Here is a 25843-nt window from a genome sequence, read left to right on the forward strand (position 1 = left end):
GACCACCTCGGTGGGAAGTTACTTCAGATCTGCGAAGAAAGCTTCGAGCCCCAATATGGGAAACCATTTGGTTTTCTGTAACAGGAAACACATGGACGGAAGGACTAGTCAGAGCTATGCAAGAAGCAGTTGCCCGTCTGTGTGGACAAAATGAGAACAAGATCGAGAACACTCGCTTCATCTACTACCCAAGACATGACCCCATGGGAAGACCGATGACCATGCCCCCGCACACAGAGATGAACCACTATGTAGCACACCTGGACTTCATGCTGTACAGGACCCGCAAGGAGTTAGACGATGCCCGCCTCTTTTGCCAAGCACATTACCCGTGAAGACGAAGAATCCACCCTGAAGAATAGTATCACTCCAGCACTTGAGTAGGTGTGAGTTGTATCAGGATCCCCTTGTATCGTAGAGCGAATGAATGGTTCTTCAAACCAACGGTGTGTTAGCTTTGTAGTGTGTGATGTTTGGTATGAATGAAAAAGTGTTGTTGGTTTTTACCCCCGCAACACTACTCAAGTTTTCAAGTTATGAACTTTTTAAACTTTAACCAAACAAACCATAGAAATTTCCCTCTCATCTTATCATCTACCTCGATATTCATATGGCCCCACCAACCCGCAGCACCAACCAAGATGCCATGATGCAGATGCTAGAGATAATGATGGCCGATAGGGAAGCCGAGAGAGCTGAACGCGAAGCCAACATAGCTGCACTGCAGCAGATCGCTCAGAACAATCACGGCCATGGAAACCACGACCACCCAGGGTCAAAGATGAAGAACTTTCAGAACACCAACCCACCTATTTTCAGCAAGACCGAAGAGCCACTGGACGCAGATGACTGGCTCCAGACAATGGAGAACAACCTGGAAGTTGCGGGAGTTGAAGCCGCAGAGAAAGTACTATTCGCCACCCACTACCTGTCAGGACCTGCACGAGCCTGGTGGACAAGCGCCCGCGCAATGAATGCGGGACAGATGATGACTCGGGAGGACTTCAAGACCAAGTTTAGCAAATACCATGTGCCCCAAGGACTGATCAAGAAGATGAGAGACGAGTTCCGCGAACTCAAGCAAGGCAGAATGTCCGTGGTAGAATACCGCGACAGATTCCTCACTCTGTCAAGGTACGCCCCGGACAAAACCGACACCAATGAGAGGCGGAAGGAGAGATTTCTGAATGGACTGCATGACGAAATGCAGACTGTACTGGTCAACATTCCCTTTGCTGACCTAGAAGCCCTGGTGGACTCCGCCATCCAAATGGAAGGGAAGCTTCACCAAGCCAACGAGAACCGCAAGCGCCGGATGATGAACCAGCATGGGTCCAGCAATGCCCGGAAGTACCGCAACAACTCCACCGGAGGATTTGCCCCCAGAAACAACAGCCCCCCTGCTCAGAATTACCGCCCAAACTACACCAACAATCATGGAGGACCCCCGAAGCCCGGAGGCAACAACAACAACAATCCCAGCAACAACAACAACTCCAACAGCAGCAACAACAACAACAATGGGAACAACAACAACACCAACACTGGTCCGAGGACAGGAAGCAATGCCATCCCCGTCAACCCCAAGGACAAGTCTACCATAATTTGTTATGAATGTGGAATCGTGGGACACTACTCCAATGAGTGTCCCAAAAGGTTAGTGATACGTCTCCAACATATCTATAATTTCTTATGTTCCATGCTACTTTTATGATGATACTCACATGTTTTATACACACTTTATGTCATTATTATGCATTTTCCGGCACTAACCATTGACGAGATGCCGAAGAGCCAGTTGCTGTTTTCTGCTGTTTTTGGTTTCAAAAATCCTACAAAGGAAATATTCTCGGAATTGGACGAAATCAACGCCCAGGGTCTTATTTTTCCACGGAGCTTCCAGGAGACCGAAGATCTTACGAAGTGAGGCCACGAGGCGGCCAGACCATAGGGCAGCGCGGCCTGGGGCCCGTGCCGGCCTATGGTGTGGGCCCCTCGCGCCGCCTCCAACCCTACCCTTCCGCCTACTTAAAGCCTTCATCGCGAAAACCCTTGTACCGAGAGCCACGATACGGAAAACCTTACAGAGACGCCGCCGCCGCCAATCCCATCTCGGGGGATTCAGAAGATTGCCTCCGGCACCCTGCCGGAGAGGGGAATCATCTCCCGGAGGGCTCTTCATCGCCATGATCGCCTCCGGATTGATGTGTGAGTAGTTCACCCCTGGACTATGGGTCCATAGCAGTAGCTAGATGGTTGTCTTCTCCTCATTGTGCTATCATGTTAGATCTTGTGAGCTGCCTATCATGATCAAGATCATCTATTTGTAATTCTACATTTTGTGTTTGTTGGGATCCGATGAATATGGAATACTATTTCAAGTTGATTATCAATCTATCATATATGTGTTGTTTATGATCTTGCATGCTCTCCGTTGCTAGTAGAGGCTCTGGCCAAGTTGATACTTGTAACTCCAAGAGGGAGTATTTATGCTCGATAGTGGGTTCATGCCTCCATTTAATCTGGGATAGTGACATAAACTTCTAAGGTTGTGGATGTGTTGTTGCCACTAGGGATAAAACATCGATGCTTTGTCTAAGGATATTTGTGTTGATTACATTACGCACCATACTTAATGCAATTTTCTATTGTTTGCAACTTAATACTGGAAGGGGTGCGGATGCTAACCCGAAGGTGGACTTTTTAGGCATAGATGCATGCTGGATAGCGGTCTATGTACTTTGTCGTAATGCCCGATTGAATTTCACTCTACTCATCATGATATGTATGTGCATTGTTATGACCTCTTTATTTGTCAATCGCCCAACTGTAATTTGTTCACCCAACATGCTATTTCTTATTGGAGAGACACCACTAGTGAACTGTGGACCCCGGTCCATTCTTTTACATCTGAATACAATCTACTGCAAACATTGTTCTTTACTGTTCTTCGCATACAAACATCATTTTCCACACCATACATTTAATCCTTTGTTTACAGGAAGCCGGTGAGATTGACAACCTCACTGTTAAGTTGGGACAAAGTATTTTGATTGTGTTTTGCAGGTTCCACGTTGGCGCCGGAATCCCTGGTGTTGCGTCGCACTACACTCCTCCACCAACAACCTTCACGTGCTCCTTGACTCCTACTGGTTCGATAAACCTTGGTTTCTTACTGAGGGAAATCTTGCTGTTGTACACATCGTACCTTTCTCTTGGGGTTCCCAACGGACGAGTGCTTTACCATCACAAGGAAGCTGCCAACTCCACGCCAGCGGCTCTTTTTCTGGCGCCGTTGTCGGGGAGATCAAGACACGCTGGAAGGGGAGTCTCCCACTTCCAATCTCTTTACTTTGTTTTTGTCTTGCTTTACTTTATTTTATTTACTGCTTTGTTTGCTTTCTTATATCAAAACACAAAAAAATTAGTTACTTGCTTTACTTTATTTACTGTCTTGTTTGCGTTCTCTATATCAAAAACACAAAAAAAATAGTTATTTGCATTTACTTTATTTAGTTTGCTTTATTTACTATTGCTAAAATGGGTACTCCTGAAAATACTAAGTTGTGTGACTTCACTATCACAAATAATAATGATTTCCTTTGTACACCTATTGCTCCACCTGCTACTACAGCAGAATTTTTTGAAATTAAACCTACTTTACTGAATCTTGTTATGAGAGAGCAATTTTCTGGTGTTAGTTCTGATGATGCTGCTGCCCATCTTAATAATTTTGTTGAACTTTGTGAATGCAAAAATATAAGGATGTAGATGGTGACATTATAAAATTAAAATTGTTTCCTTTCTCCCTAAGAGGAAGAGCTAAAGATTGGTTGCTATCTTTGCCTAAGAATAGTATTGATTCATGGACTAAATGTAAGGATGCTTTCATTGGTAGATATTATCCTCCTGCTAAAATTTTATCTTTGAGAAGTAGCATAATGAATTTTAAGCAATTGGATAATGAGCATGTTGCTCAAGCATGGGAAAGAATGAAATCTTTGGTTAAAAATTGCCCTACCCATGGACTGACTACTTGGATGATCATCCAAACCTTCTATGCAGGATTAAATTTTTCTTCGCGGAACCTATTGGATTCAGCTGCTGGAGGTACTTTTATGTCCATCACTCTAGGCGCCGCAACAAAGCTTCTTGATGATTAATTACTCTGAATGGCACACGGAAAGATCTCCACAAGGTAAGAAGGTAAATTCTGTTGAAGAAATCTCCTCCTTGAGTGATAAGATTGATGCTATTATGTCTATGCTTGTTAATGGTAGATCTAATGTTGATCCTAATAATGTTCCTTTAGCTTCATTGGTTGCTCAAGAAGAGCATGTTGATGTGAACTTCATTAAAAATAATAATTTCAACAACAATGCTTATAGGAATAATTCTGGTAACAACTATAGGCCATATCCTTCTAATAATGGTAACGGTTATGGTAATTCTTACAACAATAATAGGAGTGTATCCTCTGGTCTTGAAGCCATGCTTAAAGAATTTATTAGTACACAAACTTCTTTTAACAAAACTGTTGAAGAAAAGCTTGGTAAAATTGATATTCTTGCTTCTAAAGTTGATAGTCTTGCTGCTGATGTTGATCTTTTAAAATTGAAAGTTATGCATAATGAAACTAAAGATATTAAGTCATTTGCTACAGCAAACGCCATCCAAGTTCGAATTAATAAGAATATTAGATTGATGGCTGAATTGCATGCTAGGTGGGAAAGAGAAGAAAATGCTAAAGAGAATAATGTAGCTAAAGTTTGGACTATTACCACCACTAGTAATGATAATGCTTCACATGTTGCTACACCTCCTACTATCAATGGTAAAATAATTGGTGTTGGCAATGTTTCTACTCCTAATGCAAAGAGTGCAAAACTGCTTGAAACTTCTAAAACTGCTGAAACTGTCCGTGATAAAACTGCTGAAATTTTTCAAAATATTGGGGACAATGATCCCATTGCTGTAGATCATAATGGTTTAGATTTTGATGATTGTCACATCTCTGAAGTTATAAAGTTCTTACAAAAACTTGCTAGAAGTCCTAATGCTAGTGCTATAAATTTGGCCTTTACGAAACACATTACAAATGCTCTCATTAAAGCTAGAGAAGAGAAATTAAAACTTGAAACTTCTATTCCTAGGAAGTTGGAATATGGTTGGGAGCCCATCATTAAGACGAAGGTCAATGATTTTGATTGTAATGCTTTATGTGATCTTGGTGCAAGTATTTCTGTTATGCCTAAGAAAATCTATAATATGCTTGACTTGCCACCATTGAAAAATTGTTATTTGGATGTTAATCTTGCTAATAATTCTACAAAGAAACCTTTGGGGAGGATTGATAATGTTCGCATTACTATTAACAATAACCTTGTCCCCGTTGATTTTGTTGTCTTGGATATTCAATGCAATGCATCTTGTCCCATTATTTTGGGAAGACCTTATTTTCTTCGAACTGTTGGTGCTATTATTGATATGAAGGAAGGTAATATTAAATATCAATTTCCTCTCAAGAAAGGTATGGAACACTTCCCTAGAAAGAGAATGAAGTTACCTTTTGATTCTATTATTAGAACAAATTATGATGTTGATGATTCATCTCTTGATAATACTTGATTCACTCTTTCTGCGCCTAGCTGAAAGGCGTTAAAGAAAAGCGCTTATGGGAGACAACTCATTATTTTACTTCTGCACTCTTGTTTTATATTTGAGTCTTGGAAGTTGTTATTACTGTAGCAACCTCTCCTTATCTTTATTTTATTGCATTGTTGTGCCAAGTAAAGTCTTTGATAGTAAGGTTGATACTAGATTTGGATTACTGCACAGAAACAGAATTCTTACTGTCACGAAATTGAGTAGCCCCGTCTGTAGGTAACTCAGAAAAATCTGCCAATTTACGTGCGTGATCCTCAGATATGTACGCAACTTTCATTCAATTTGAGCATTTTCATCTGAGCAAGTTTAGTGCCCCAGAAAAAATCGTCTTTACGTACTGTTCTGTTTTGACAGATTCTGCCTTTTATTTCGCATTGCCTGTTTTGCTATGTTTGATGGGTTTCTTTGTTCCATTAACTTTCAGTAGCTTTGTGCAATGTCCAGAAGTGTTAAGAATGATTATGTCACCTCTGAACATGTGAATTTTTGATTATGCACTAACCCTCTAATGAGTTTGTTTTGAGTTTGGTGTGGAGGAAGTTTTCAAGGGTCAAGAGAGGAGGATGATACAATATGATCAAGGAGAGTGAAAACTCTAAGCTTGGGGATGCCCCCGTGGTTCATCCCTGCATATTTCAAGAAGACTCAAGCATCTAAGCTTGGGGATGCCCAAGGCATCCCCTTCTTCATCGACAACTTATCAGGTCACCTCTAGTGAAACTATATTTTTATTCCGTCACATCTTATGTGCTTTACTTGGAGCGTCTGTATGTTTTTATTTTTGTTTTTTGTTTGAATAAAATTGGATCCTAGCATTCTTTATGTGGGAGAGAGACACGCTCCGCTTTTGCATATGAACACATGTGTTCTTAGCTTTACCCTTAATGTTCATGGCGAAGGTTCAAACTGCTTCGTTCATTGTTATATAGTTGGAAACAGAAAATGCTTCATGTGGATATTGGTATAACGTCTTGAATAATTTGATACTTGGCAATTGTTGTGCTCAAATAGATCATGTTTAAGCTCTTGCATCATGTACTTTGCACCTATTAGTGAAGAAACACCATAGAGCTTGTTGAAATTTGATTTGCATGATTGGTCTCTCTAAGTCTAGATATTTTCTGGTGAGGGTTTGAACAACAAGGAAGACAATGTAGAGTCTTATAATGCTTGCAATATGTTGTTATGTAAGTTTTGCTGTACCGGTTTGTACTTGTGTTTGCTTCAAACAACCTTGCTAGCCTAAGCCTTGTATTGAGAGGGAATACTTCTCGTGCATCCAAAATCCTTAAACCAAAAACTATGCCATTTGTGTCCACCATACCTACCTACTACATGGTATTTTTTTGCCATTCCAAAGTAAATTGCTTGAGTGCTACCTTTAAAAATTTCATTCTTTGTCTTTGCAATATATAGCTCATGGGAAAGAAATAGCTCAAAAACTATTGTGGTATTGAATATGTACTTATGCATCTTATTTCTTAATAAGTTGCTTGTTGAGCGGTAACCATGTTTCTGGGGACGCCATCAACTATTACACCTTTGTTGAATATCATGTGAGTTGCTATGCATGTTCGTCTTGTCTGAAGTAAGGGTGATTTATCATGATCAAATGGTTTGAGTATGCATATTGTTAGAGAAGAACATTGGGCCGCTAACTAAAGCCATGTATCATGGTGGAAGTTTCAGTTTGGACAACAATCCTCAATATCTTGTGAGAATATTATCTGTTGTTGAATGCTTAAGCATTAAAAGAGGAGTCCATTATCTGTTGTCTGTGTTGTCCCGGTATGGATGTCTAAGTTGAGAATAATCAAAAGCGAGAAATCCAATGTGAACTTTCTCCTTAGACCTTTGTACAGGAGGCATAGAGGTACCCCTTTGTGACACTTGGTTGAAACATATGCTATGCAATGATAATCCATGTAAATCCAAGCTAATTAGGGCAAGGTGCAGGCACTATTGGTAATCTATGCATGAGGCTTGCAACTTATAAGATATCTTATACATAACACATATGAATTATTACTACCGTTGACAAAATTGTTTCTATGTTTTCAAAATAAAAGCTCTAGCACAAATACAACAATCCATGCTTCCCTCTGCGAGGGGCCCATTCTTTTACTTTTATGTTGAGTCAGTTTACCTACTTATTTCTATCTTAGAAGCAAACACTTGTGTCAACCGTGTGCATTGATTCCTACATACTTGCTTATTTGCATTCATCATATTACTTCGTATTGACAATAATCCACGAAATATATATCCATGAGACATACATCATGAGATAAACATGTTGAAGTTGAAAGCAACTGCTGAAACTTATATCTTCCTTTGTGTTGCTTCAAAACTTTCTACTAAGGATCTATTGCTTTATGAGTTAACTCCTATGCAAGTATTATTGATGCTTGTCTTGAAAGTACTATTCATGAAAAGTCTTTGCTATATGATACAGTTGTTTATTCATTGTCTTTACCATTGCTTCGAATCACTGCATTCATCTCATATGCTTTACAATAGTATTGATCAAGATTATGATAGCATGTCACTTCAGAAATTATTGTTGTTATCGTTTACCTACTCGAGGGTGAGTAGGAACTAAGCTTGGGGATGCTGATACGTCTCCAACGTATCTATAATTTCTTATGTTCCATGCTACTTTTATGATGATACTCACATGTTTTATACACACTTTATGTCATTATTATGCATTTTCCGGCACTAACCTATTGACGAGATGCCGAAGAGCCAGTTGTTGTTTTTGGTTTCATAAATCCTACAAAGGAAATATTCTCGGAATTGGACGAAATCAACGCCCAGGGTCTTATTTTTCCACGGAGCTTCTAGAAGACCGAAGAGCTTACGAAGTGGGGCCACGAGGCGGCCAGACCATAGGGCGGCGCGGCCTGCCTGGGGCCCGCGCTAGCCTATGGTGTGGGCCCCTCGCGCCGCCTCCAACCCTACCCTTTCGCCTACTTAAAGCCTTCGTCGCGAAAACCCCTGTACCGAGAGCCACGATACGGAAAACCTTCCAGAGACGCCGCTGCCGCCAATCCCATCTCGGGGGATTCAGGAGATCGCCTCCGGCACCCTGCCGGAGAGGGGAATCATCTCCCGGAGGGCTCTTCATCGCCATGATCGCCTCCGGATTGATGTGTGAGTAGTTCACCCTCGGACTATGGGTCCATAGCAGTAGCTAGATGGTTGTCTTCTCCTCATTGTGCTATCATGTTAGATCTTGTGAGCTGCCTATCATGATCAAAATCATCTATTTGTAATGCTACATGTTGTGTTTGTTGGGATCCGATGAATATGGAATACTATGTCAAGTTGATTATCAATCTATCATATATGTCTTTTTTATGATCTTGCATGCTCTCCGTTGCTAATAGAGGCTCTGGCCAAGTTGATACTTGTAACTCCAAGAGGGAGTATTTATGCTCGATAGTGGGTTCATGCCTCTTTTTAATCTCGGATAGTGACAGAAAGTTCTAAGGTTGTGGATGTGTTGTTGCCACTAGGGATAAAACATCGATGCTTTGTCTAAGGATATTTGTGTTGATTACATTACGCACCATACTTAATGCAATTGTCTGTTGTTTGCAACTTAATACTGGAAGGGGTGTGGATGCTAACCCGAAGGTGGACTTTTTAGGCATAGATGCATGCTGGATAGCGGTCTATGTACTTTGTCGTAATGCCCGATTGAATTTCACTCTACTCATCATGATATGTATGTGCATTGTTATGCCCTCTTTATTTGTCAATTGCTCAACTGTAATTTGTTCACCCAACATGCTATTTCTTATTGGAGAGACACCACTAGTGAACTATGGACCCCGGTCCATTCTTTTATATCTGAATACAATCTACTGCAAACATTGTTCTTTACTGTTCTTCGCATACAAACATCATTTTCCACACCATACATTTAATCCTTTGTTTACAGCAAGCCGGTGAGATTGACAACCTCACTGTTAAGTTGGGACAAAGTATTTTGATTGTGTTGTGAAGGTTCCACGTTGGCGCCGGAATCCCTGGTGTTGCGCTGCACTACACTCCTCCACCAACAACCTTCACGTGCTCCTTGACTCCTACTGCTTCGATAAACCTTGGTTTCTTACTGAGGGAAATCTTGCTGATGTACACATCATACCTTCCTCTTGGGGTTCCCAATGGACGAGTGCTTTACCGTCATAAGGAAGCTGCCAACTCCACGCCAGCAGTTAGCCAAGATTGCTGCCACCAACCCTGCTGCACCTGCCCAGCAACAGCGCCGCTTTGCAGCCAGAAGGAACCAGAACAACAACAATGGTCGCCTCTACCACATGAATGCAGCATAAGCACAGGAAGCACCTCAGGCCATGCCAAGTATGTTTTCCTGTTGATCCAATTACTCAATCTCTCTTAGGAATCTAACTTTTCTTAAAATCTCGGGACGAGATTTGTTTAAGGGGGGAGGGTTTGTAACACCCCAAATTTAAAAACAAAGAGAAAATGAATTTCCCTTTTTCCAAATTTTGGAACCAACAAAAACTTTTATTAAATAAGGTGCTATGCATAGTGCTCTTGCTTGATAAGAATGTTCTTGCCAAAATTCTTTTGTGAACTGCTTTGAAATATTCTTGAACCCTAAACCTCACCCTTCTTTTTCTTCTTCCAAAAGAAAACAAAACAAAAAGGTTTCTTTTAAAAAGAAAAAGGCATATGTAAGCCTATGGATACTTTTGCAAATAATGAGTTAGGACAAGTGCTACCTTGTTGGATGAGTTGAAGTACCTCAACAAAACCAACCTAGGGCTTACACACCATTTTCCTTTGTGAAACAAAAAGAAAATAAAAAGGTACATAAGGGCATATGTGGCACTTAGCCAAAATGGCAACGCTTGCCCTATCCCCTCATACCTTACCTCAAATGGTTTGAATTTTGTTCAAACTCAACTTAACCCTAAAACCCTAATTTGATCTTGAGAAGATCACAAAATAAAATCAAAGAAAAAGAACAGAAATAAAATAGGAAAACCCTAAAACCCTCACATATGGCTTATGCCATTTTTGAAAATCTTTACCCTAGACCAATTTGACTTTCACCATTAGTTGTAATATGTTACTAAACCCTTATTACAACTTTTGGAATCAAAGAAAAGCAAATCAAATCAAATTTTAACCCAAATAGTGCTCACATGCACTAATGGCCACTTTTGGCAATTCTAGTCTGACCACTACTTTGAGCCCCTGGATTTCAAGTTTTTCAAACCAAACAAATCCAATTCTTTGCACCTCATCCAAGTACACATCAAGGTGAGCAACTTTGGTAAATACCACCATACCAAATTCATCTTGGATCAATAGCTATGCTCATGCAAAGTTGAGACTTTTTAACAAAATCAACAATCCCCCACTTTGCAAATTTTGCAATTCTTTTATTTTTGCAATGCCACCACCCCCTTTGTTTGTCTCTGTTCATTTGCAACTCATCCAAACCAATCATTTTTTAATTTTTGGAACCACTTTGCATAGATCAAATTTGGCACAAATTGGAAATTTGCAAATAGATCAAATCCCAAACACTATTCTAAATAGTGTTTGCCTACCTCTAAAACCACCACTTGACCTCTACCCTGTCCCCTGGTCCCCTCTCTCTCTCACACCAGCATAGGAACCCTAAGGAGAAGACTATGCATGGCATGGGCATAACCATGTCGGCCATGTTCCACATGGCAAGCACCACCTCTCTCCCTTCTTCCCCAGCCACGGCCATATTGCCATTGAGCTCCACCTCGACCTCCTACACCTGCCTATGCACGCCATCGCCGGAGAGGAAGCCGACAGTCGCTGGAACGCACGCGCCCAGGGACGGCGATGCCATGCCGATGACGTCGCGCATGCACGCCCGCGGACACGCCCTGGCCACCTGTAGCCTCGCCACCTCGAGCATCCCCTGGCCCCTCTCTCTTCGCGTTGAGCTTCACCGTGACAACACGAGGCCGCCAGACACACGCGCGACCACGACCCGTGACCGCCGCCGCCGGAGACGGAGAAGAAATTCCACCGCCAGACACCGCCACGCCCCGACCAAGTTGGGCACCGCCTAGTCTATCTGTCGCCGCCCAGAGAACCGCCATGACGCGTAGAACAGTACGCCGCCCTCGCCTAGCCAAGTAGCTCGCTGGAGAAGCCGCGCCGCGCTCGAGTTCGAGTTCGCCGCAGCACCACGGTCACTTGCTCGCCTATAAATAGAAGCCCCCATTCATCGATCTGAGCACACCATTGGCCTCTCCTCTTCTCACTCGCTCTCCTCGACCTCTTGCTACACCACATTAGCCACCATGCCGCTGCAATTTGGCCGGAGCCCGCCGCTGCAGCAGCTCGACGAAGCCGACGATCCCGAGCACCCCTGGAGCCGCCGCAACCCTCCTTCGACTCGCCTTCGTCAACAACGCCGTTTGCCCGCCTCGTCGACCTCGCTGGATGCCGGTAAGCCGCCCATCGCGACCCCCTGGCCGCCGGTAGGGTTTGGTCTCCGACGAGCTCGACTCGTGGACGGGACGACCCAGAGCCGTGCGATCGTCTTTTAATCCAACGGCCCGCATCGCCCCATACCGTTTCGGGGTTAAAAACCCACTGACGCGTAGGCCCCACCAGTAAGATGGCCCGCTGCGCGCCAGAGCGTTACTGGGCCAGCCCATTAGTCTTTCCCGCCTAAGCCCAGAGTTTGAATCTTAATTCAAATCTTTTCAGTCCATTTTGCTTACTGGTGCTTAGTTAGAAATTGAATAGTTTCAAATACCCTTGACCAAAATTGATGAATTTCATATGGTTGGAAAGCCTGTGAAATTATCTATCCAACCCCACTGGTTTAAACCCTAGATCTTTTGTAGAATTAAAGTATCAAAAATAATAAGTCAGAGAGTTTTCAAAATTCAAACAAATTTATAAAATCAACCAAAACTGCTTTTGAGTTGTTTTCAACTCTCATAGCTCACATTTCACTTACACTAATTGTTTCTGCAAAAATATGGCAGGGTTACTTTGAGTGATCATGGCCTAGTTTAAATAAAGGACTATTTGGCTAGTTTAGTCAAATGATATTGTCCAAAACTATTATGTAAATTGTTTGAGAGGCTTGCTCTCATTTAAATCTTGTCCCAAGTACTTTCATATGAAGTTGTGACCCTGGTCCATTTACTCTCACATGAAATTACTTGGTGATATTAAACCCTAAGTGGTAGTGTTAAATGGTATGAGGTATTCTATCTCATTTAAATTATTTTCCCACGTGATGATGATGAATGGTTGACTTTAGTCAACATGGATTCATGCATGATGGCTAGAGGAAACTAAATCTTAATAATATTCAATGAGAGGAAATTATTTCCTCAAGGACTTAAATAAAAACCCTAAATTAACTTTTTGTAATGAGAGGAAATTATTTTTCTCTTAAGATTAAAACCAAGCCAACTCACATACTAGTAAGTGTGGTGATGCTAGATTAGTATGTGTGAACCTTGTGCTGTGCTTAGTATAGCTCTTAAACCTTGTTGGGTGATTATATCTCGTATTCGTTTTTAGACGCTAGTACCGGAGAATACCAGGAGGAGGAAGGCTTCTAGGAGGAGAACTTTGATCACTACCCAACTCAAGGCAAACTAATATTCTTGCAAATGCAAAGCTCGCCTTGAGCAAGGCACCATTACTTTACATTTGTGCAATAAGCCTATCCCAAGTTTTTACCTTACAAGTTTTGTTTTCTCAAGGCTTACTTTTTGATTCATGATTCACTTGGTTTAGCTAGATAAGTAGTCAAGAGTATTTCCACTTAGCCTACCAAGCTTTCAAGCTAGATACCCCCTCATGACTAGTGGCTAGTGCTAAGTAAAATGTGACTACTCTAGATGGGAACTTGTGGTTGAATGAAGTTGAAAACCTTGGAATGATGAAGTCATTCTATTGAAAGATTTTTGAAGGTGAATATGACCTGGTGAAATTTTATCAAAACTGATAGTTGGTTTGAATGCGATACCTTTCCAATTTTTGAGTACCCCCACAATACCTGATTATGGGTAGGGATTAACTGGAAATTTATGCATCTTAGTATGGGTTTCCTCTGAACAAGCATCATAGGGGTTATGCCGAGGCTGCCTCCGTTGTAAGGGAAATGATGTGAATTGAGGTGAATGTACGGCCCAAGCCCTATGCAGTTCCCAGGCAGACGGTTTGTCTTCACTGGGAGGCCAAGATCATGGGGAGAGGGACCTATAGTAGGGTATGTAAGTGAAAGGTTATGGTTGATGATCCGCGTACTGAGTTACGATGATTCGGGGTTATCCCCGACGGATGAAATCAAATGTTGTGGCACAAGTGTGCAACCTCTGCAGAGTGTAAACCTATTCGAATAGCTGTGTCCACGGTTACGGACGGTTGGAAAGGCCATACTGTACCAGTTGTCGGTTGTTTCTGGAAAAAGGTTGATGATTTTGAACAGTGACTTGACTTGAAACACAACTGTGTTGTGGGAATGACACTAATGTTCCCACTTGAGTTAGTTAGCAAATGAAGAGTCTTTTACGAAATACTTGTGAACTAAAATTGGCTTTGTGCAAAATAAACTAGAGCTTAGCACCCCTTAGTACAATTGTTAGCTTTTACTTTCGTATTAGTTTGCGAGTACTTTAAAGTACTCACGGCTGTGTCCCTGGCTATTCCAATGGCCAGACTATGAAGAGGAGCAGAACTACCAAGGTGACGACCAGTGATGTCTACGCACGCTTCTATTCCTGTAGACAGTGTTGGGCCTCCAAGAGCAGAGGTTTGTAGAACAGCAGCAAGTTTCCCTTAAGTGAATCACCCAAGGTTTATCGAACTCAGGGAGGTAGAGGTCAAAGATATCCCTCTCAAGCAACCCTCGCAATTAAGATACAAGAAGTCTCTTGTGTCCCCAACACACCTAATACACTTGTCAGATGTATAGGTGCACTAGTTCGGTGAAGAGATAGTGAAATACAAGTAATATGGATGATTATAAGTAGTAATTGCAATCTGAAATAAAAATGGCAGCAAGCGAACATGTAGCAAAACTTGTTGGAAACGGTGTTTCAATGCTTAGAAACAAGGCCTAGGGATCATACTTTCACTAGTGGACACTCTCAACTATGATCACATAAATAAATAACTTCTCTTCACTTGTGCTACTCTGAATTACTCTCCTATTGGAATCACTAATCATGTAGTGGCTACAAAAGCTCCGCTCAAAGTTCATCAAGTACTTGACAAACACCATTCGTAGGGATATCCTCATCAAATCATAATCCAAGACAATACCATTGCAATTTAGACCGAGTACTAACATAGCATACACACTGTCAACAATAGCTATGAAAGGGGGAATAGATCACATCAATACCATCATAGTAATAGTTAACTTCATAATCCACAAGAGATTACAATCATAACCTACACCAAGTACTACATGATGCACACACTGTCAAAATTACATCATGGAGGAGGAATAGACTACTTTAATAACATCACTAGAGTAGCTCATAGATTAATAGTGATACAAAGCTCATGAGCACATAAAGATCACATGGGAGAGAGAGATGAACCACATAGCTACCGGTAGAGCCCTCAGCCTCGGGGGAGAACTACTCCCTCCTCATCATGGGAGACAGCGATGGCGATGAAGATGGCGGTGGTGTCGATGGAGACGACTCCGGGGGCAATTCCCCGTCCCGGCAGGGTGCCGGAACAGAGACTTTTGTCCCCCGAAACAGAGTTTCGCGATGGCGGCGGCGCCCCTGGAGTCTTTCTGGAGTTTCGAGGATTTAGGTCTCGAGGGGTTATATAGGCGAAGAGGCGGCGCAAGGGGGTGCCTGGGGGGGCCCACCCCATAGGCTGGCGCGCCCCCCTTCCAGGTCGCGCCGCCCTGTGGTCTGGGAGCCCTGGGCCTCCCCTCCGACTCTCCTTCGGTGTTCTGGTCCGTCTCGGTGAAATATGATGTTTGGCCTTTGTTTCGTTGAATTCCGAGAATATTGCCCGAACAGCCTTTCTGGAACCAAAAACAGCAGAAAACAGGAACTGGCACTTCGGCATCTTGTTAATAGGTTAGTTCCGGAAAATGCATGAAATCATTATAAAGTGTGAGCAAATCATGTAGGTTTTGTCATAAAACTAGCATGGAACATCAGAAATTATAGATACGTTGGAGACGTATCAAGCATCCCCAAGCTTAGTCCCTACTCGCCCTCGAGTAGGTAAACGATAAAAAGAATAATTTCTGTAGTGACATGTTACTTACATAATCTCGATCATACTATTGTAAAGCATATGAAATGAATGAAGTGACTCAAGGCAACGATCTATAGTTTGCTAATAAATAGATAACATATAGCAAAACTTTTCATGAATAGTACTTTCAAGACAAGCATCAAAAAGTCTTGCATAAGAGTTAACTCATAAAGCAATAAATTCAAAGTAAAGGCATTGAAGCAACACAGAGGATGATTAAGTTTCAGCAATTGCTTTCAACTTTCAACATGCATATCTCATGGATAATTGTCAACACAAAGTAAAATGACGAATGCAAATAAGCAAGTATGTAGGAATCAATGCACACCGTTGACACAAGTGTTAGCATATAAGATAGAAAGAAGTAGGTAAACTGACTCAACATAAAGTAAAAGAAAGGGGGCCCTTCGCAGAGGGAAGCATGGATTGCTATTTTTGTGCTAGAGCTTTTCGTTTTGAAAACATAGAAACAATTTTGTCAACGGTAGTAATAATTCATATGTGTTATGCATAAGACATCCTATAAGTTGCAAGCCTCATGCATAGAATACCAATAGTGCCCGCACCTTGTCCTAATTAGCTTGGATTTCCATGGATTCTCATTGTATTACATATGTTTCAGCCAAGTGTCACAAAGGGGTACCTCTATGCCGCCTGTACAAAGGTCCAAGGAGATAGATCGCATTTGATTTCTCGTTTTTGATAGATCTCAACTTGAGTACATCCGTACCGGGACAACACAGAAAACAGATAATGGACTCCTCTTTTAATGCATAAGCATTCAGCAACAGATAATATTCTCATAAGAGATTGAGGTTTAATGTCCAAACTGAAACTTCCACCATGATACATGGCTTTGGTTGGCGGACCAATGTTCTTCTCTAACAATATGCATACTCAAACCATTTAATTATGATAAATCACACTTACTTCAAACAAGACGAACATGCATGGCAACTCACAAGATATTCAACAAAGGTGTAATAGTTGATGGCGTCCCCAGAAGCATGGTTACCGCTCAACAAGCAACTTATAAGAAATAAGATACATAAGTCACCACAATAGTTTTAAGGCTATTTTCCCATGAGATATATTGCAAAGACAAGGAATGAAATTTTAAAGGTAGCACTCAACCAATTTACTTTGGAATGGCAGAGAAATACCATATACTCCCTCCGTTCTTTTTTAATTGACTCGGATTTAGTACAAGTTTGTACTAAATCTGAGTCAATTAAAAAGGAACGGAGAGAGTAGTAGGTAGGTATGGTGGACATAAATGGCTTAGTTTTTTGGCTCAAGGATTTGGATGCACGAGAAGTATTCCCTCTCAGTACAAGGCTTTGGCTAGCAAGGTTGTTTGAAGCAAACACAAGTATGAACCGGTACAGCAAAACTTACATAAGAACATATTGCAAGCATTATAAGACTCTACACTGTCTTCCTTGTTGTTCAAACACTTTTACCAGAAAATATCTAGACCTTAGAGAGACCAATCATGCAAACCAAATTTCAACAAGATCTACAGTAGTTCTCCACTAATAGGTGCAATCTACATGATGCAAGAGCTTAAACATGATCTATTTGAGCAAAACAATTGTCAAGTATCAAATTATTCAAGATAATATAACAATTACCAAATGAAGCACTCAAAACAAATATAAGTGAAGTAAGAGAGTACTTTCTATAAAATAACTAATAGCTCTGAACAAGAGATACATGAAAACCAAGAGCTAGAAGCTACACAGTGCGAAAACTGAATACTCAACAAATATAAGTGAAGAATAGGAGTATTCAAATGAAAAAGCGGAGCGTGTCTCTCTCCCAAACAAGATAGGATCCAATTTATTCAGAGAACTAAGATAACAGAACGAAAATAAAAGCACACAGATGCTCCAAGTAAAGCACATAAGATGTGACGGAATAAAAAATATAGTTTCACTAGAGGTGACCTGATAAGTTGTTGATGAAGAAGGGGATGCCTTGGGCATCCCCAAGATTAGATGCTTGAGTCTTCTTGAAATATGCAGGGATGAACCACGGGGGCATCCCCAGGCTTAGAATTTTCACTCTTCTTGATCATATTATATCATCCTCCTCTCTTGATCCTTGAAAACTTCTGCCACACCAAACTTCTCATAAACTTCATTAGAGGGGTTAGTACTCAAAAACTTTAATCCACTTTTGTCCTGTAGTGACACATTGTAAGAACTCGATAAAACATTAGCTACAGCTCTCCACGTCTAGAAGTAAAGACGAAATTTTTAGAGGTACTTCTGTTGCTCAAATCAAAAAACTCAAAACTAATGAAAGTTGCGTACATATCTGAGGAACACGCATGAAAATTGGCAGATTTTTCTGAGTTTCCTACAGAGAGACCTACTCAAATTCGTGACAGATAGAAATCTGTTTCTGCGCAGAAATCCAAATCTAGTATCAACCTTCTATTAGAGACTTTACTTGGCACAACATTGTAATAAAATAAAGATAAGGAGAGGTTGCTACAGTAGTAATAACTTCCAACACAACAAAACAGTAGCAAAATAAAAACATGGGTTATCTCCCAAGAAGTGCTTTCTTTATAGCCATTAAGATGGGCTCAGTAATTTTAATGATGCACTCGCAAGAAATAAGAGTTGAAGCAAAAGAGAGCATCAAAAGCAAATAAGAAAAACTTTTAAGTCTAACCCACTTCCTATGCATAGGAATCTTGTACACAAATAAATTCATGAAGATCAAAGTGACAAGCATTGAAAGATAAAACAAGAGTAACTTCAAAATTCTCAACATAAAGAGGGGAAACTTAATATTATTAAGATGCGTATAACCATGTTTCCCTCTCTCATAATAACTTTCAGTAGCATCATTGATGAAATCCACAATATAGCCATCACTTAAAACATTCTTATCATGGTTCATATGCATAAAAGTATCATTAATTTTGTCATAAGAAAAAGTCTTCTCATTAATAGTAATTGGAGTAGGATCATTATCAAAAATTTGAACATGGTAAACAAGTTGCATACTAAGGGAATGGTTTTTGGCAATCCCATCATAACTATGACAAGTTTCATAAGGATAATTATAACCTATGTCATAACATCCTTTATAATAATTGTCAAAGATTGGAGGCATAGTGTCATCATAAGAAATAGAATAGTTATCTTCCACAGCGTGTTCATCTGTAATCATACCATCATTGTTACTAGAAGGAGATGTATCAAACATATAATCATCAGTAGCAAAAGGATTTTCAAACACCTCATCCCCAAGCTTAGAGCTTTCTATATCATTATGGGAAGAAGCATGGATAGTACTAATACTATGGCAATTATTAACATCATCATTTTCAGAATTGGTTTCCCAGAGATTTTCAATATCAAAAGTAGTGTGCTCTTCTAAATCATGATCACTAATGTAGGTAAAGGGCATAGGAAGATCATTGTACTCAGATTCATTATCATAATAATCATTAGGAGCAACATACTTACGGTTACCTATCGTTATCTCATACACGCGGGGATATGCCGTTACCTCTTTCTTTTTATTCCCCCTCTTCTTCTTATTTTCCTTCTTCTTCTTCTTTTCCTTCTCCTCATTCCCTTCTTTAGGAGGAAGAGGCTTGAAGGGAGGCTTCTCCACATAACCTGGTTTATTTCCAGAAACAATAGAGGAAATTTGGGAGGATTCCTCCTTTTTATTAATAAGTTTAAAACACACAGCGGTCCTATCATATTTTGGCAAAGTGTCATCTTCTAAAATATTTTGTATGTAAGTATTTGTATGGCAATTATCAATGCAATAAGAAAGACACCCATGCAGGACACTATTAATATCAAGATCACTCATATCTAACAAAGAATTTTTTCTTGATAACTCTTCACACCCCAAAAATAAAGTAAGTTCATCATGCTGATTAGGAATGATTTCATCATCGCAATGCAAATTTGCAGCACTCATGGGGTTCGAATTATCATTTGAGGAGCATTGAAAATTAAAATGACCCACTCTATGGCAAAGTTCACAAATAAAAGGATAGAGGGCACAAACTTTTTCACCAAGATCATCTAGAGCCCTAAACCACTTTCTAGTTTTTTCATTCCTATGATGGATACAATATTCATCTTCGATTTGATTAATTCCACAAGGTCTATGCATTCCACAAAAATTAACATGCTTATAAGAAATAGTATTTTCAGAAGTTTGGGCATGTTTATTGCAATTATTAACAACAATTTCATTTTCCATGCAAGTGTCTTTGAAAGGTTCATGATACACGTACCAATTTTCTTTAGGAACATTAATATGAGAAGCAAAGGCTCTATAGCAATCGACCATAATTTGAGGATCAAGACCATATTTAGCACTAAGCTCTTGAAAATCAACAGTTTCAATGAATGACTTAATGCATTCATATTCATAGTTCATACCTGATTCTTTACCTTTGTTGTTCTCCCAATCTTCAGCGTTCTCCTGAATCCGATCAAGAAGGTCCCGTTTAAACTCTTCTTTATTACGCGTGAATGATCCAGAACAAGTAGCATCCAGCAAGGTTTTATCTTGAAAAGAAAGTCTTGCATAGAAATTATCAATGATGATATTACCAGGAAGCTCATGAATGGGGCATTTGAGCATTAAAGACTTCAATCTCCCCCATACTTGGGCAATACTCTCTCCATCATGAGGCCAGAAATTATATATGCGGTTTCGGTCTTTGTGAATTTCACTTGGAGGATAGAATTTAGAATAAAATAGAGGCATAATATCCTCCCAATCAAGAGAATGCCTATTCTTCGACGAATTTATACCAATGTGCCGCTTTACCAGACAGCGACATAGAGAATAGTTTCTTCCTAACTTCATCCATTGAAATACCTGCACACTTGAATAACCCGCATAATTCATGTAAAAACAATAAATGATCTCCAGGATGGACGGTTCCATCCCCTTCATAGCGGTTATCCACAATACGTTCAATAATTTTTATAGGTATTTTATATGAAATACTTTCAACAGGTGGATTTAAAATATCGCAAGCATCATTAGAGTTATCGCATATGGGAGATAACGTATTATCAGAGCAAATTTTCTCCCCTAAAGATGGGAAGCTAAAAAGATCATAAAAACTAGCTTCCCCAAGCTTAGACTTCTCCATAGCATTAGCAGTAATTGCATTCATACTAATAACATTGCTACTAGCATGCAAATAAGGTTCCATAGGTTTTTTAATTTTTGCATCAAACAATTCATGTCTTAACTAAGTAAATAGATTAAAAAGCTCACTGTTATTTTCCATTATGCCTAACTAGTGAAAAATAAAAACAAGAAACAAAAATATGCAATTGCATGATCTAAAGGAAATAGCTTCGAGCACTCACACACCGGCAACAGTACTAGAAAATAGTTTAGTAGTCGGAGGATGTGAATACCTTTTACCTTACCTCCCCGGCAACGGCGCCAGAAAATAGCTTGATGTCTACACACGCTTCTATTCCTGTAGACAGTGTTGGGCCTCCAAGAGCAGAGGTTTGTAGAACAGCAACAAGTTTCCCTTAAGTGAATCACCCAAGGTTTATCGAACTCGGGGAGGTAGAGGTCAAAGATATCCCTCTCAAGCAACCCTGCAATTAAGATACAAGAAGTCTCTTGTGTCCCCAACACACCTAATACACTTGTCAGATGTATAGGTGCACTAGTTCGGCGAAGAGATAGTGAAATACAAGTAATATGGATGATTATAAGTAGGAATTGCAATCTGAAATAAAATAGCAGCAAGCGAACATGTAGCAGAACTTGTTGGAAACGGTGTTTCAATGCTTAGAAACAAGGCCTAGGGATCATACTTTCACTAGTGGACACTCTCAACAATGATCACATAAATAAATAACTTCTCTTCACTTGTGCTACTCTGAATTACTCTCCTATTGGAATCACTAATCATGTAGTGGCTACAAAAGCTCCGCTCAAAGTTCATCAAGTACTTGACAAACACCATTCATAGGGATATCCTCATCAAATCATAATCCAAGACAATACCATTGCAATTTAGACCGAGTACTAACATAGCATACACACTGTCAACAATAGCTATGAAAGGGGGAATAGATCACATCAATACCATCATAGTAATAGTTAACTTCATAATCCACAAGAGATTACAATCATAACCTACACCAAGTACTACATGATGCACACACTTTCAACATTACATCATGGAGGAGGAATAGACTACTTTAATAACATCACTAGAGTAGCTCATAGATTAATAGTGATACAAAGCTCATGAGCACATAAAGATCACATGGGAGAGAGAGATGAACCACATAGCTACCGGTAGAGCCCTCAGCCTCGGGGGAGAACTACTCCCTCCTCATCATGGGAGACAGCGATGGCGATGAAGATGGCGGTGGTGTCGATGGAGATGACTCCGGGGCAATTCCCCGTCCCGGCAGGGTGCCGGAACAGAGACTTCTGTCCCCCGAAATGGAGTTTCGCGATGGCGGCGGCGCCCCTGGAGTCTTTCTGGAGTTTCGTCGATTGGTCTCGAGGATTTAGGTCTCGAGGGGTTATATAGGCGAAGAGGCGGCGCAAGGGGGTGCCTGGGGGGCCCACCCCATAGGCTGGCGCGCCCCCCTTCCAGGCCGCGCCACCCTGTGGTCTGGGAGCCCTGGGCCTCCCCTCCGACTCTCCTTCGGTGTTCTGGTCTGTCTCGGTGAAATATGATGTTTGGCCTTTGTTTCGTTGAATTCCGAGAATATTGCCCGAACAGCCTTTACGGAACCAAAAACAGCGAAAACGAGAACTGGCACTTCGACATCTTGTTAATAGGTTAGTTCCGGAAAATGCATGAAATCATTATAAAGTGTGAGCAAATCATGTAGGTATTGTCATAAAACTAGCATGGAACATCACAAATTATAGATACGTTGGAGACGTATCAACCAGCAGGACGCCTATGACAACTAGGAGTCTTCCGACGTCAAATGTTGGCCTGTGGACTAGAGAGTCCCCTTTTATTACGCTTCCGCTATGAACTTTGTGTTCGTTGATCGATAGATCAACTATTTGTATAATATGGATCATGTGATCTGAATTTGTAAGACCAGTATGGTTTGTAATGAATGATGACTTATGATATTCGACTGTTATGTCTCGCAACAACAATATTCCTGGGATTGCGATGAATGGCATAATAGGCATCTGGACTTAAAAATCCGGGTGTTGACACCTACGTATTGTAGACTAGGGTTTAGTTGGAAGTAGAGGGCAAGTAGATCTCGAAGGTTTCAACCGAAAAGTACTCGACGATTAGAAAACTAGGGTTCTGTTGACAATGAATCGATTGCTTTCTTTGTCCCCCGACTCCCCCTTATATAGGAGGCGGAGCCGAGAGATTCATATTACACACGGTTACATATTCCGGGAGGCTCTCTGAGTCCTACCCGTAAAGTTACACATGTCTATATTTCCTAATACAACTCTATCTTTCCTAAATACAAATTGAGCTTCCGAGTCTTCATATTCTTCGGGTCGTGGGCTTTCAATAAACCCTGGGTACCTTTTCTGGCAGGCCCATTGGGAATGCCTATGTCACTTGTTGAGCTGCAAACTTCAAAACAGGTGATACTTATATGTCACGAAATATATTGCACAAGATGTATTTACTATATTCAGAATGTGTATGCATGCTAGAAACAAATTGCGAGAATTTGAATATATCTGTACTTTAGGACAATCCGAATTTTATTAGTACGACGATAAATTGTTGTATTCCGATAAATCGACCAACGAACCATGATGGATTATATTAATGCGACAACATATTATTATTACAGTATATCAACCAGCTAGCTAGCCTAAATTTATAATTTTGATTTTTAAAATTCTGATAAATAAAGCACCGACGACCGGATAACTAAGTATCACAGCAGAAGTGACAAACATCACCTAATATAAACGTTAATGGCCACACGCTACGAGTGACAATCTGATAATTCTTATTGTCAATGAGGATTTTATATATCCTCACCAATGATGGAACGGTTGTAAGACTGCATGTCCCAGGTACATTACTAATCATGGATGACTCTGCACTGGTGTCACTAATGCCTTCACATCCAACGATTATTGAAACAACGAGTACATCACCGAATATCTAAAATTGACGGTATTATTGTTCCAATCCTCGTCAGATATGGCTTTTGTTGAGTACTATTTTGTTATGTACTTTAATATTTTAATATAAATCCCCGCCTTGTCAATTAGACGCCTACCGATGATGCTCGTTTCTAAAATTGATAATCACGAATGCGTGTTTCCAGCAACTTGTTTGAAGCCCGTCACTGATATACATTACTAGTGGTTGTATATCCATCACGTCAGCATCTACCATCAGCAATGCGCTAGCTAGCCATGACTTTTGGTATTTTGCATCAGTACAAGGATTAAAATAAAAGAAGAAAAGGAAGGGATAACCATCTTAGGACAAACATGGATGCATTTCCAGAAATCAAGAGAAATTATTAATTCATCAAAAAGTAGCAAATGGAAAAAAAACATGGAGGATTGCCCATGTAAACACAAAATAGTGGCACACCTTACACTAGGGACAGAATGGTAGGGAGCAATGTCACCAGAGAGGGTGCTCCGTCTTGCTTGGAAGCTTATCCTTTGAGCCAGCGCTACATGGTGAGACCTTGAATAAAAGCATCTCTATGAGATGATGTAGTTGTATAATAAGTCATAAAACACTTTGAGCAACAAAAAACAACACTGCTCCTACAACTGTTGTAGATGTAAAAACGTGGTCCTAAAATTTTACAAAGCAATTGTTGTTACAAATTTACAACACTTGGGAGAGGTATTGTAAAACCCGAAAACGGCCATGCGCCTCCTCCAACCTCCAGTTTGTCCTCTACTGCCCCCTCCCACGCGAGGTCTGCGCCGCCGGCGGCTGAATCCGGCCATGGATCCCTTCTCCGGACACTCCAAGTCCCCGCCCGCCCCTTCAGCCCTCCCTTCGTCGCCCACTTGCCGGGGAAATCGAGTGCCGCCGCGGCCGCAGGTGCTGCAAACCCTAACACCCTTTTGCCAGCATGTATTTGCCCGCCACACGTTGTGACACCTGCTGTTGCGCTGTTGAAAACGATGGGGCTGAAGGTTGCGGTGAAGCCCAAGCCGGTCGGCACGAACAGGCCAGCGCCGCTGACGTCTATGTCGGTGCTGACCACGGCCTCCACGCGCATGACGAAGCAGAAGCCTGTCGGTGGCTGTGGTAAGAACGCCGAAGAGTCCCCATCAACTTCATGGTCCCTCCGCCGCCATTGCCGGCACCATCACCAAAGGGTGAGCCATAATTCTCATAGCCGCCGTGAGAGGGACGCAGCCTGCTCGATGAGTTGGCCGCTTGGTAAAAAAATTATTTTTTACTTTCTTCAATTTCGCAAGTTCAAATGCAATGTGTCCAATGGTCGTTTGTAGTGTTGATGATGATACATTCTTGCAAACAATGGAAGTTGAAGCGGTCGACAACATTGGCCAAGACACGCTATCGCAAGAGTATGAGTATGCCGACGATGGGGTGGGGGAGGATGAAGATACCACCGATGAGGGGCTAGATGTCAAGGACGAGGGTTTTTTGGCCCAGTCTCCAGCTGGAAGAAACAACAACTACAATTTTCAGGAAGATAAGCTGCTTTGAAGGCTTGGAAGAAGGTTGCGCTTGATGTGGCCATCAGCACCGAGCTGCTGGGCAACACCTATTGGACTCGGATGACCGACTACTTCAATACAAACAACAAGTGCAACCACCAATCAATGGACTCCTTGTCAAAGGTGCAAGATGATCAACATCGACTGTTAGAAGTGGTCGGGATGCTTGGCCCATATCAAT

The sequence above is a fragment of the Lolium rigidum genome, chromosome 5 (genome assembly GCF_022539505.1).
Source record: "Lolium rigidum isolate FL_2022 chromosome 5, APGP_CSIRO_Lrig_0.1, whole genome shotgun sequence".
Classification (NCBI taxonomy): Eukaryota; Viridiplantae; Streptophyta; class Magnoliopsida; order Poales; family Poaceae; genus Lolium; species Lolium rigidum.